An 11,430-nucleotide genomic window follows, 5' to 3' on the forward strand; every position below is an offset into this window, starting at 1 on the left:
ATAGATTAAAATATTATTCATTTTATGAATATGAAAGTAATTCATTACATGAACATCATTCACCAGTCGTAATGAATCCTTTGATATTTAAACTTATACCAATCAGAATGGAACCATTTAATTCAATAACAATCCGTTATTTCTATTTCAAGTACTATGACCTAGGTTCTTTACATAAATGTATTATACTAAAGTACATAAGTGTTTCGTCATTTAGGCTTTTATAATCACCTTCTCTATCTATCTATATATATATATATATATATATATATATCCAATTTTCTTAAACCCCACTTAATTTAAATGATAATTAAGTTTTATTTTGTTGACTAGATTGATTCTATTATCAGTTATTTATCACCTACAATACTTTATATCACCATCCAATAATTGATTTATCAAAATCTAATTTTATTTTCTATCAATCTTATCATGATAAGATTTTTATTTAGATTATGATTTCAAGAAGTTCAAAATTATTGTATACCATATAATTAAATATGAACAAAAAAATCTATTACAATAAAATTATATATATATATATGGCTATCAGGACTCAGTGGCCGAGTAGATAACGCGATGGCGTTTTAGGCGAAAGGTACTGGGTTCGAGTACCAGAGTGAACATCAACTCTGAGATGCAGGTACATCCAGCTGACGAGTCCCAAATAGGACGAAATGCGCGTCAAACTGGATTCCACTGCTAGCCACTATCCATTTTTGCTTACAATGCTTGTGATTTAAGGCTATATCGAGGCAATATGTACAGTATGCACATATTCCAATTAGAGACTGACCAGTTGAAGTCTTAAACATCAATGGGAAGATTCAAACAAACAATACTAAGTGAATTCAACAGTTACACTGTTTATGTTTTTGTTTTGTCTAATAATTTAAATCCACTGAAAAAATTATTCTATATTTTATTTACTACTTAAATAAAACACTAGAAATTGATTAGATTTTCATATTGTTATTAAAGATAAATTGTTGATTATTATTATTATTATGTGCTTTATCAATGAGATTATGTTAAATTATAAAAAAAAAGAAACAAAATATCAATAAAATTTTTCATGATTATCTCATTGTTTATACTTTTTGTTTATTTCTTGTTATTTAATAATCATAAAAAGATAAATGATTTACAGCCTATAGTATTTTAAAGATTTCTTGTGTATTATTATTTAAGTATAAACACTTTATCTTACAGAAATACAATTTTGCTAACCACTGTCCATCTTTGCTTACCATGCTTGTGAATTAAGGCTATATCGAGGCAATACACATAGGATGCATATATGCCAATTAGTCACTGACTAATTGCAGTCCTAAAACATCAATGGGAAGATTCAAACAAACAATACTAATTGAATTTAATACAGTTTTCTGTTTATATAAATATACTTATTAGAATGAATAATGGTGATAATAATTTTGTATTATGAAACAGTATTCTTTATGTTGTTGAGAGAGCGAACTAACTAAACAACTATTGAAAATCTGAAAACATTGAACAATTGTTTTGTCCTCGTATAAGATTTCTAAGAAGGGCATCCGGGAAGCGAACACAGGATCTCTGGTCTGACACCTGAATGCTTATTAAGATGAAATCAAACGAATGAAAGATACTTGTCCATTTGACGAATACAAGAAAGGTGAAGAATAACTTAAAAAACATTGAGGTTATTAGAACTTGGAATATTAAGAGAAAATATTAACTATTATTTTATCAAGTACAAAAAGTCACAAGTCTAATGACCGTGGTATAAAGTGAACTTGAACTTATTTCTTTTAAACACTGAGATCAGGTTTGAAATGTTAAATTTCTGACACCTCTACAGTGAGCAAGTTAATGATTTATACTGTTTGTTTAATCCAATTGTTTAACCGTTTAGAATATTTTAAAGAACATTTTTGGTAAGGTAATGCGATCAAAAGTGACGAGATGTTTTATTTTTGATCTGGTGACTGATTTCCATTAACACTTTAAAGTCCAGCCAAGGTAATGCCCAGTTATACGTTTAATGAGAGACCGATTTGTGTGCTTATTGTTAGTAGGTAATGTAAAAAAAGATGGCCAATAAAACTTATGACAGTACACATAATGAATTACAATAAATAATTCAAGAAGGTCTAATTCTATTTCACAACAGTGTATATCATAAATTGATATCAAATACGAAAACTTTTCAGAACAGTTAAAACACTAGATAGAGAAAGATAGTTGATGCTTTCATCTATGTTGATTCATGATGAAAAACACTTCCTAATTGAGTCAGTCTTCATATATCATGCAAATAATAATGATTTTCTTATATAAACATAAAAACTATGAAATTGTTAGCGTTAAACTGCAACACTTGATTAATCAAATGAAAACAAACTTACTGACCAAAATCATTTTTTAAATTTCAACGTAACAAGTTTCAAAAAATAAAATCACTGAATGATTGAGTGATTATGTAATAGAGTTTTTATTTCTATAATTCTCAACGAAAATAATTTTTAATGTAAACTATTTTGTGATTTCAATGAAATATAATAATTTTTATAACCCCTTATATAACTTAGAATACATTTGAAATTTTACTTTTTAAACAGTAAATATTTTCAGTGGTCTATAGGTTAAGTGCTCGCGCGCGAGACTGGTAGGTCCTGGGTTCGAATCTCGTGAGGTGGGATCGTGGGTGCGCACTGCTGAGAAGTCCCACAATAGGACGAAACGGCCGTCCAGTGCTTCCAGGCTTTCCATGGTGGTCTAGCTTCAATTGATTCATGATCTCAATAATAATAATAATAATAATAATAATAATAATAAAGAAAAATAATCTTACAACCTATATGTGATATTTTTACTTCACTGAACTTTGATGTTAACTAACGTGATCAAGATAATTAAGAACATAAACTGATCATGACCTAAAGACCAACTTTGAGTTGATTCCATAATAACTTCTAGGCATAAACTACTATTTATAATTGCTTTATTTAATTAATTATTCAGAGTAGTAATAATAAGTAACATGAAATTAATCATTGTACAATATTAGTATTAATTTTTCATAGATACACTGATATACGTTGCAGTTTCTTTTGAATAGATATTATTGTTATCGGTAGTTGATTGAAAGAAGTTGTTTATCTTATCAAATAGAAGTTTAATATGATCATTTCATGAATAACTAACTGTTTCAGCTTGAAGAACATCGTTTACATTGCAAAATATAAATTCATTACCTTAAATCTATTTATCTTTTAATCTTAGAATATTGGAGAACTTCAAATGGCCTATCAGTGTTTATATCTTGCTATTATGAATGATAATAAACATGCAGAAGCATACAATAATTTAGGTGTGCTAGAACAAAAAAGTGGAAATATAGATATGGTAAGAATATTTCAAAATGAATGGATTTTATATAAATTAATGTGTAAAATCAGTGTCAAAATTATTAACTTCCACTTTTTCTTAAATCTAATGAAATAATTGAATAACTGAAGATACTTTTTTTTTCTTAAAACACAACGAACTAATCAGTTTTGAAAGCAAACGTCAAGTTTGGATTTTCTCAAAGTAAAAAGTAACATAGATGCAATACATTATTGATTACTGTTGTAATTTGTGTGAAAGATTAAGTATTGGAAACACCAGGTAATATCTATGCAAATGTATTCTAGTATAAACGTTACATTAACTTTGTGTATTGATTATTCATGTCTTTCCGTGTTCCCATTTCACTTTTTCATATTTTCCTGTTAACTCTAATTATAAGTTTAGATTTGTTTTCAGTACTACCTTTTACTGTTTATTCTAGAGAATTTTGTCTTCATGTTGCGAATTCAGTGTACTAACTTTGTTTGATATGTCGATGTTTCTGTCTGAATTGTTACATCAAATCAAATTGCCAATTAACATAAATATTGTCTAATATATAAGAAAGATATATATTTTTCAAACAAAACGTGTATATTCGCTTTTACAGTGAGGTTAGGATATGGTCCAAGTGATAAAGATTGAAGCTTTGATACTTAAAAAGCCAAGGATGTGGTTAGAGAAGTAAATATGATAAAAAGTGTTGTATTACTAATTGCAGTAAGATCAATCATATGAAAAATTATAACTATAACGTTTTGTTGCATCATATCCGATTTTCCATTTTGATCTGTATATTTTAATTGTAGGCTAAAGAATTATATAAAACGTCATATCAGTTAACTTTTGATTTGTTTGAACCACATCACAATTTAGCTTTTCTAACAGAAACTGTAAGTTAACCAAAAATGATTTTCTAAGAGTTACTAATATGAATTCTGATTACTGATTTTGTGATTTTATGGGGGGGGGCAATTTTTATAAGGTGTTGATGTCAGCTGAATAATCGAATGTTTCGATCATTGTCATCTTGATCCAACACTTGATCTAACCTAAGACCTTGGGATCTTGGAATCAGAGTGATAACTTCAAGTCATTGATTCAGGATCGAACGATCTACGTTTTCGATCACTTTATTCGATTTCTGATGTACCTTCATCTTAATTCAAAATAAATGATCAGTTAGTTTTTCTCACTCTATAGTTGGATTCATATGTCAAGGCTTTCTATGCCAACTTTTGGATACACTGTAAAAGTCGCATAACTAAATTTTAAACACAGGTGTTTACTCACTAGATGGGTCAGCTTAAAAACAAGTTTTCTTAAGTAAATAGTTGTTTACGGTTTAAAATGTTTTGCCACAAATGTTTCCATGGTATTTATTCAGAAAAACACCATTGTTATGAGCTATTATTTCAGTGCAAAAGTAAGATCTGTCTTGGAATTTTTCCCTAAAGTGAATGATAGGTAGACTGTTTCTGAAAAAAAAGAAGAAAATATTATGTCTCACTAAGTAGAAGTGATATTTCGACATTTCATGACTTTGTAATAAGCTAACCCTTTGGATAATAAATATAAACAAATTTAACTTTGTATTCATTAACTGTTTGATCTGGTTCATTCTATTTATTCTATAATCTTGTATACACGACTTATCTTCTGAAGGTTATTCAAATGTCCAAAGTTAATTCTTCTACTCAATAAGATAATAACAATCATATATTGTTTGTAATCTGAGTATTTTTTTGAATTAGTTTATTTAAAATAAAAGTCTTTTTTTTTAAAGAAATTTGAAACGAAAATACACTACAAATTTTATAATTCTAAACCAGCTATTTTTTCATTTTCATTTATTACTTACTTACTTACGCCTGTTACTCTCAATGGAGCATAGACCGCCGACCAGCATTCTCCAACCCACTCTGTCCTGGGCCTTGCTTTCTAGTTCTATCCAGTTTTTGTTCACTATTCTCATGTCTGTCTTTATTTCTCGGCGTAAAGTGTTCTTTGGACTTCTTCTTTTTCTTTAGCCTTCAGGATTCCATGTGAGGGCTTGTCTTGTGACGCGGTTGGGTGGCTTCCTCAATGTGTGTCCTATCCACTCCCAGTGCTTCTTCCTGATTTCTTTCTCTGCGGGAATCTGGTTTGTTGTCTCCCACAGTAGAATGTTGCTGATAGTGTCTGGCCAACGGATCCAAAGTATTTTGCGTAGACAACTAATAATAAACACTTGTATCTTCTGGATGATGGCTCTCGTAGTTTTCCACGTCTCCACCCCATACAGTAGAACTGTCTTGACATTTGTATTGCAAATTCTAACCTTGGTGTTGGTTGACAATTGTTTTGAGTTCTAGATGTTCTTCAGTTGTAAATATGCTGCTCTTGCTTTGCCGATCCGCATCTTCTCATCTGCATCAGATCCACCGTCTTCATCAATGATGCTGCCCAGATATGTAAGGATTTTCACATCCTCAAAAGCTTCTCCGTCAAGTGTAATTCGATTAGTGAGTGGTGTATTGTACCAGAGAATCTTGCTTTTCCCTTTGTTTATATTGAGACCTACTGCTGCTGAGGCTGCTGCTACACTGGTTGTCTTCTCCTGCATTTGTTGTTGTGTGTGTGATAGAAGAGCCAGATCATCTGCGAATTCTAAATTGTTACCCAATAAAATGAAAAAATTTCTGTTTAAAAACGCTAACCAGAAAATTTCCATTTATTGAGTAACAAATATTGGGTAAAATAAATATTTACGAGAAAAAAAAAGAATATTAACTAGTTACTGATTGTGAATTGAAGCATTTCATATTTAAATATTATCAAAAAAATATTTGGGAACTATAGATTCAAATAAGGGTGTTATTCTTTTTTTTATATTTTTTATAGTTGCTAAACCAAATACAAGTACATACAAAAATATACCACTTATTTCTTTTTTTTTCTTAAAATGCAAGCAAAATTTTCATTTTCAATGGATAATATTATTATGTATATTATTCTATTGAAAAATAGTATCCGGGTAAAGTAGAGAATTATTCTCTATATTTAAAATATGATTTTATTGTTTTCAGTATTGAAATGTCATAATTTTGCAACACTCTTAATGATTGCAACAACAACAACAAAATAAATAAATAAATTTATGACATTTGATGACTTGGTGAAATTTTCGTCTATGCAAATTTCTATCTATTAGGCATTGTTTGTTATATAATTTGTTAAAGTAGTGGGGGTTGGAGATGGATTCATAAACTGTAATAAATGTTATATTAATTTATGACAAGCAGTGTACAATTTATGGTTGAATTATGTTGAAAAATTGTTTTGTATATAAAAAAGTTTAACATTGTAAGTTTTTATTCATGTTAGATATGAGGTTTATCAAGAAGCAAATGTTGTGGCTAATTCCTAAAATATGATTTCTATAGTCCCTGATATATATTTCTTGGTTTATTAATTGTTGTATCCCTAAGAGAATTGTGAATGGTAACTTTTGAGGACTATTTACAGACCAATGTCATAGGTATATTTCCTATTGTATAGTTGATAAGTAACTAACCTAATCGTATTCGTGCTCCTCTTATCATAAGCTTTATTTTGACCTATGAACTATTATTATACGATTCTTGAGTTTTAGAATATTAGCCTTGATTGGTCTAACATTTTCATATAAATATTCATGTATATTAGAGTAAAGCCTGATGACGATCTAATTGAAAACAATTGTTCGCTTACATATGATTCTTGAGTTATCATCAGTTTATTGATTACTGTTCTTCCTATTCACAGCCACTTTTGGCCAAATCTTGTACAAATATTATTTTCTATTTTATGGTACGATGTGGTCTGTTTGATTGGTATATAAACGCGGTATGTTTGTGAATAATGATTCATATTGCAGAGACTGTTATTGGTGTTTTGGACTTAAATGGCTGGGCTAGGCAGAAAACAGGACTGATAAGTACTCAAGACTGCTCATACGGCTTTTGTGTATCATATCCCTGATCGATAGTTCGCTCTTCTCTCATTGGCGGGGATCAGCATGTTCATATATCAAATAGGGCACACGCACGCACGCACGTACACGTTATAACATTAATTCAGAAATGTGATTTAAAAATTGAGCTATATGCCAAGTTCTTTGCTAATAGATTTATGTTAATCAGATTATATCACGTTCTCTTGAATAAATGATTTTTCACAGAAGAAACTTTGATTCCATCAGGGGAGAATAGGTGAACTTTATCTTATAAATGATAAATATTGATAATGTTATCAACTATTTCAGTGATTAATTATCTGAATAAGTTACTTCAACAATCTTTATAACAAAACCTAGTTAGGTGGTTCAAGAATAATAATTTGATTTAAAGTTAGCTTTTGTTGCAAACCAGCATAAACTTGAAAATCATTCAAAATTAAAGAGTACTAAACGGCTCTATTATATTTATTCAGTACTTATCAGTAGCGTGTACTCATCAGCTCATATTAAAGCGAACATTGATACTTCTGATATATCTAATGTATATGATACTTTTCAAAGTTGAAGATTCAAATCAATTTAATCCATATTTCCTAGTTTAGTCAATGAACAATATCATGGACAGTCATCTTTTATTATCAATGGATAATTGTTTTATTACTGACATGACTGACTTCACAATGAAAACTCTATTAATTTATAACCCATTTAATTTAGATATGTTTTTGTTTTTAAAAATCAGTTTGATTTCATATGATGTCTGTAACTTGAATAATAATAATAATCTGAAAATGTTATTTTCATCAAAAGATCTTTTTAATTACCCTTTTTTTAAAAATGTTAATTTAAACAAAATATGCTATTAGTGATTATTTAATTATTTGATTTTTTTGTATTTTTTTGTTTTAATTAATTTTTTTTTAATTATTTTTTTTGTTACAGCTTGGTGAATTACAAACAAGTTATAATTTAACAAAACGTTCATTAAATTTATTTCCAAATCATAAAGATTTACAAAATCTTTTATTTCGTTTAAAAGAATATTTTACTTCAGTTTAATGATATAAAACATGTATTTATAAAAATTAATAAGGAAATATAGAATTTTCATTTCTGTATTTATGTATTTATATATTGATTTGTTGAAAACACGAAGTTTAGGGAAGGGATCTCTTTGCAACGAATTTATTATCGAGCTGTACAATCGTATATATACATATGAAAATGTTTTGTTAAAGTACTAATTCCATGAGGAAATGTGAACATGAATAACAAAGATGACGTAACTCATGCCACCCTTCCATAGACATCACATTAGAAAGGGAGCGAGACCAATCAATCCTTTTTCTCGATGTACGTCTAGTAAGAAGAAGTATTGGTCTTTTAAAAAGATCTATCTTTAGAAAACAAACATGGAATGTCCAACTAACCAATTTCTATAGCTGGGTTCCGTTAAGTAGTAGGAGAAACCTGATACATTCTTTATGTAATAGTATACATCGTATATGTAGTACGGAATGCATTAACGAAGAGCGTTCCTCAAGAAAACCTTGATGAAAAATGGCTACTCAGACCGTTTCATAGAGGAGAATATGAATAGAAGTAGTTTCGACAGGAAACCTAGTTGTTCCATCCTAAAGAAAAACCTTTATATAAGTCTGGAATTTAAAGGTGATCGAACATCAGATGTAATTAAAAATTGTGTAGCAACAACGATTAAAAGGATATTTAATGCGGCTAAACTGCGAATAACCTTCACTAGTAAGAACTTATTTTCTGTATCCATAAAAGATAAGCTTCCGGATCTGGTTGCCTCCATGTGCACCTACTGAGGAGTCCCACGATAGGACGAAACGGCCGTCCAGTGCTTCCAAGTTTTCCTTGGTGGTCTAGCTTCAATTGACTGACGCTTTCGAATATGAAAAAAACCTTTATTGTCATACAATTCCCATTTAAACATTAAAAATTAAAAACATGATGTTCCGCGAATGGATCTCTTTTCAACGAATTTATTATCAAACTGTACGATCATATATATATATATATATATATATATATATATATATATATATATATATATATATATATACGAATAACCAAGATGACGTAATAGAAAGGTTATAATACTAGATAACGTAATACGAGTAATAACAAAATTTTGGAGCAAAGTATACTGACCGTTTTCAACTCGGCTACGAGAACATATCACAGTTTGGTTCTACAAGGGTGAAAGGAAAGCAGTTAGGAGTTCTATACTTGAACACCTAATCGACTGTAATCATTCTACGGATCCACAGTTTGATTTTAAGGTTGTTTATACGATTCATTCAAATCTACTTAGATTTCTTCGTATCCAACTCCTAAAAATAGCCGAAGCTCTTACCATCCATGAGCTTAAACCAGAACTATGCGTACAAAAGAAGTACGTCTTATCGTTATCGTTACCATGGCCTTAATATTATCATTATCATTCTATTATTATTATTATTATTATTATTATTATTATTATTATTATTACTGATTCCCCTTTACATATGTCTTATATTCTCATTATTTTATTAATGAATACTCATCATATCATCTTATTTATTTTTACACCTCTTTCACCTTTAATGACCTTTAATTACTGTAACAAAGACTAATATTTTAACGAAGAATATTCTTTTCGATAATGTCCCCCCTATACATGATTCATTCACTTCACATTGATCCCTCCTTATTACGTCTTACTAATTTAATCTTCCACTTGGTCGGATTGTAATTGCAATATCATATCTCTCTCACCCTATCTGACCCATATTTATTCTGATCACAGATCTTAAATTTTGAATAACATTAGGATCACTTCAATTTTTTTTTAATAATTTTTTTTTGTCCACCTTAATCAAAAAATTTTCATCCCATTTTCCAATTTTTTTCAATCCCTTTCGTCCAATGAAATTCCTAGTTGTAAATGCGTTGTAATTGGTTATGTAATTCTTGAAATTCGTATAAAAGCTCTGTACTTATGGATATAGATAATTTTCTTCACAATATGGACGTCAGTAACGTGCAAATTAGAGGCTCTGTTGTTCCTCACGTAGTCACAGAAACGGAAAATGTATTTTTGAATACATTGTATCTGGTAGCGTTTCCATCACTGGAAGCGTTAAAGAGCGCCATTAGAACTTATGAAATAGCAACGTACTGCCATTATGCGGTGAGAGATTCTAATTTCCATGGAGATCGGAAGCCGTATATTAAATTTGTATGTTGGAGAAAGAGCTATAAAACACCAAGCGTTTCTTCGCAGCCGATTAGACGAAGGAGGTAAATTGATTAGTGTTATTATATTGTTCATTGAGGACTTCAATGGACACACAATGTCCGGCCTTCATCTTTTGTAAGTTTCTTGAAGGTTATTGGACTGTTGTTCGTGGGAATGTGCATCACAATCACGAGTGCAATTCCCTGAGGTACGACTGTAACACATGGATGCGCCGATTAACGGGAGCGGAATTTGAATCAGTGAAGCCACTGCTGATATCTGGAACATCAGCATTCAATGTGATACACTACGCTTACCAATCATATGGGAAACGTCTTACAGCTCAAGATGTTTTCAATATGCGTTACAAAGTGTTCTCACAGGCCAACCTTCCTGGTAAGCAATGTGCATATTTATACTATTAACTGTAGGTGATTACGGTAAGTTGAAAAATCACATCACGTCACTTGGTGGCCTGTTTTCTTTTTTTTCTTCATCCTACAGGTAATCTTCATTCTTCCTCATTGTCCTCATCCTCCTTACTTCCAGCGTTTATTTTCAAATTATTATCTAGTCAGAATAATCAATCACAATCAATATCAGAAGAGAATTTGCTTTTTCATACGAATAATTCCTATCATAATATATCTCAACTAGATACTAATTACATTACTGATCATAATTTTTTATCAAAATCCTATGAATATTTAAATTCTCATGGCAGTACGCCATATCAGACAGATGATGATATTTGATCATTAGGGTGAAAGGATACGATAAAAAATCTTTTTAATACTACAATTCAGCGCCTGTAAATAAAAAGTGACGT

The sequence above is a fragment of the Schistosoma mansoni genome, chromosome 3, assembly GCF_000237925.1.
Source record: "Schistosoma mansoni strain Puerto Rico chromosome 3, complete genome".
Taxonomy (NCBI): Eukaryota; Metazoa; Platyhelminthes; class Trematoda; order Strigeidida; family Schistosomatidae; genus Schistosoma; species Schistosoma mansoni.